Source organism: Lygodium microphyllum, chromosome 9 (assembly GCF_053477565.2).
Source record: "Lygodium microphyllum isolate KBCC chromosome 9, Lygodium_microphyllum_v1.1.10, whole genome shotgun sequence".
Classification (NCBI taxonomy): domain Eukaryota; kingdom Viridiplantae; phylum Streptophyta; class Polypodiopsida; order Schizaeales; family Lygodiaceae; genus Lygodium; species Lygodium microphyllum.
In genome coordinates, this window is record NC_141143.1 from 82,325,489 (window position 1) to 82,329,676 (window position 4,188).

General features: G+C 42.2%; 1 pseudogene; it reads left to right on the forward strand.

Moving 5' to 3' along the window:
- Positions 1–295: 295 nt before the first annotated feature.
- Positions 296–718, forward strand: LOC148031244 (V-type proton ATPase subunit F pseudogene; annotated as a pseudogene).
- Positions 719–4,188: the final 3,470 nt, after the last annotated feature.

A 4,188-nucleotide genomic window follows, 5' to 3' on the forward strand; every position in this document is an offset into this window, starting at 1 on the left:
AGTTGGCACATCTGGAGGATGCGCAGGTTTAGAGGGGGTGAATGTCGTGTTGCTGCGCATCCGAGTCGTATACACCTCCATTTCTTTTGTTGTGCATTTGTGTTAATTTCTGCGTGTGATTCATTGTTTGTGTGATGCATTTTAGTAATCCGCAGCCAATGTATATATATTCCCTTAATGCATTGCACACTGATTATGTTCTGGAGTTACTATCTGAAGTTGATAAGACTGATCTCAAACCACTCCAACCATGTTTTGATGGTGCCATGAATATGTATTTGCAATTGAAGTGCTATAAAGAAGTGGAGTCATGGCTTCGACAAATTCTTCCCTCATAGCGGTCATTGGAGATGAGGACACCGCGACTGGCTTCATTCTAGCAGGAGTTGGCCACGTTGACATTAGGAGGAAGACCAACTATCTGATTGTGGATAACAAGACTACGGTGAAAACAATCGAAGACACCTTTAAGGAGTTCACAGCCAGGGAAGATATTGCAATTGTTCTCATAAATCAACATATTGCAAATATGATACGGTTCCTGGTCGACAGTTACAACAGGCCAGTGCCTGCCATTCTGGAGATACCTTCCAAAGAGCATCCATATGACCCTACTCAGGACTCAATTTTGGCACGTGTGAAGCATATGTTCTCTAGTGATCCAGCAGGTCCTACCAGTAGGTGCTGATCAATTATTGACTTGATCTTTTGTAGGCAAGAAGTTCTAAAGAAAAGAAAAGCTAGCCTATTCTGGGGAGATAGGGGGATATTTTTGAAAAGGCAAAAATGGCGGGCTGCGCCTGGATTGGAGAGGGGGGAGAGCTAAAATCGTCAAGGGAGAGCATTTTCCTTAGAGCGCTTCGGCAGAATTTGGGGGAGCCCTGAAGTTCTGGACACAGGAGACAAAGGGCACTATCCAGATCACGATCACAGCAGCTTTCTGTTTCATCACGGCGCCATCAATCAGTCGCCTTTGCATTCTTCTGAAGGAGAAAAGGATTGCTCAGGGCCTGAAGAGCTCTGCAAAATGCCTGCGACTACTACTCTCGTCCAGTCGGTGGAGCCACAGTCCATCAAGAAACTCAGCATATGGTGGGGGAGAAAAGTTCACTGAACTTACAGATTTATGAGTGTATGAAAGAAAGTGATTGCTGTTGAATTGGGAATAAACTGTGTCTGGAGGGGCAGACAGACGAAGCAAACAATCAGGCCGGGCTCGGTCATCAGACTCAGGAGGAGGAGAAGAAGCCCATGGACCAGCACCTCAACTTGAAAGTCATGAATCAGGATGGCAATGAGGTCGGCGCTTGCGGGGTGAACAAACTCCTGCAGAGCTTAAAATGGATGATGGTGATGAAATTGATGCAATGCTTCGTCAAACAGTTCTGTAGGTTGCAGGTATAGTTATGGGCTGTGCTTGCTGAAGAGGAAGAGAATCGTCATCGGAGCACGTCGGGCCACTTGGCGCATCATTTCCTCGATCGAACAGAAGGCAAGAGAGATATAATGCAGGAAATGCTGAAGGACAATCGTGTTTATAGTGCACATAAGATAAATTCTATGATAAGGCTCTTTGTATTACTACCTCTCTAGAGGCTAGTGACTGAATCCGGACTCTCTGGTTGGCTGTTCAGAATCGTATTCCTCTCAATGTGGGTGTTGCCTTTGGCAGCCCCCTTACTTATGAACACTGCTGCTAGGAATATGGTCATGGAGTATCGGAGGCAGATTGATCAATTTCTGCGCACACTTCTTGGAAAGTCTTTAACGACACTGGTGTTCCTATGGTTTTTTCTCTCTGGTTTCACTCAAATACAATTTAATCTTTTGGATTTTACAAGGCGTGCATATGGCACAAATTATGTAGAAACTCTTTGTGTTCAAGTGCATGCCAATTGACGCATTTGAAGAATCTAATTCTCTGAACGACTAAATTCAGAAGAGGGGCTGCCTCCAGAATTCAAGCTGTATCTACCAATTCAAAAAGCTTAACATTCTCAGAGAGGGCGTATATTGTACCTGCATTTAGCACCTCGAAAGACCACTCTGGGAGCACAAAAATCTGATGCGAGTCTGTTGTCATAAAGGGCATGAGCAAATATACACTGAAATGAAGTAATTTGGTGGAAATGTCTTTATTACAAGAAGTGTGGTATTTAGAAACAATCGGAACACAAGTAATCTTAAATGGTGATAGTGGCTTGGCATTCCTTGATGGTATGCAACTTGAATGTTGATAGAAATTCAGGTTCAGACACGATTGTGAGCCATTTCATGCACCAACTAGGTGCTGGATTACAGATCTTACGTGCAAGCAAACTGATACATAGAGATTTGAAGCTTCAGAATCTTCTTCTTTCGTCAAATGATGGAGATGCGGTTCTGAAATCAGCAGATTTTGGATTTGCAAGATCTTTTCAACTATTGAGAATGACTGCTGTTGATTGCCACTAGGCACAGAAAGTTATGAGCTGATTGAAAGGCTTGCATATTATGGTATCACTTCAATGCATGTCCTATACTTCACAGAGGTGCTGAATTTACAAACAGTTTCTGCAGCCAAAAGTGTGAACATTTGGATTGGGTCTTCATCATATTGCCTAACCTAGGAGCCTTCTTTGTTGATGCATATTGAGGATAATGCAACTAAGTCCTGAATTTGGATGAATTACTTGGTACCCTGAAAAGCAAGCTCTTATGCTTTATTGTGAAGCAGTGTACAGTTTGTCATACTTTGTCATTTATTTTGACTCTTCTCTTGTAATGTACTTGACAAGCAATTTAGTGATCTTTGGCATCAAATATTGAGATCTTCTTGTTAGCGTCTTTCCTTGCTGTATCTTGAACCCCGTGTTCTGCAGCTCTTGCACGATCTCTTTGACAACGCTGAGTCGGGTGATGAGCAATGAGGAGTTGTAGGAGATATTCACACATATGTCTCTAGATTAGATGGCTCAATTTAGAGAAATGGTAGACTAGGTGCTATCTTGGAGATCATTAGTGTCGGAGGGCTTTTAGTCAAAAGGTCCTATCCACTGAGGATTAGAGAGAGAGAGAAGGAAGTAGAGAATAGGAGATAAAAGCGAATTTTTAAAAACAGATAAGAAGTAAACAATGTAAAAACAAGGTACAATGAATCAAACCACTAGTATTGTTAGAACTTGAGAAGATTAAAAATTTCCTTGTTTGGCACTACTCAAAAGCAATCCTCAAGCATTAGAGCTCCTTGAGCTCCCTTGAAGACCAAAAATGTGCATCAAACATTAGCTTCTTCTTTGTTGCTTAGACTGCAAATCTGATGGTTTTGTTGGCTCCGAAAGGGTGGTAAAACTGTAGAACACTTGCTCACGATTCTTCTACATCACTCCTTCTTCTTCTCCCAGTTCCAGAGTGTTATTTCCTGCCTTCCAAATGTAGTTTTTGGCAAAAATATCAAATATGAAGCAAGGTAAAATGTGTAGCCCAAAAGAGACACTATAAATTTTTCCTAACAAAAGGAAAGGTCAAACCCTTTTGTCTCATTCCAAAAATTGAAGGGTCTTTCAGACCTTAGCCAAGATGTATGCAAATTCGATTTTATAATATCAAGAAAGGAAAAAGAGAAGGCTTGTCGGATGATTTGAGGAGGTGGGAGGTTGAGGTGGTTACAACCTCTCTCTTCCTTTATCTTCTCCTCTCATGCTACATTTCTCCCTCTCCCATTTTGGCACAACTCTCATTTTTCTCATTCTTATTTCTTTCTCTCTTGTGCTTTCATTGCAAGATCTCATGGAGAGTGAGGAAGAGGAAGAGAGTGAGGATGGAAGCATTGTTCAATTTCTTGTGTGCCTTCCTCTTGTGTGTTTTGGAGAAATGGTTCTTGGTGAGGAAGAGAGGTTTATTGCAGGTTTTTGTGGCCAATAATGTATTTGCAGCCTCTACCTAGCCGGTTCATGGTTCATTTTGTGCCGTGGCAGGGTGCTGCTCATTTGATACACTGGCCGAGAAAGAGGTGACTATGGAGCCTGCAAAGGAATGGGTCGTAGTTGCATTTTGGCCATGGAAAACTTCAATCTTTATGAGCTGCATTCTTAGAAGAAGAGGATGGCCCTTCTTTGATGGGAATGTTAGGGAAGGTTTCAATAAGGACTAGGTAACGCCCTACAGATGGCTCTTGTAAGCCCTTGAAGACAATTGTGATTACGGATG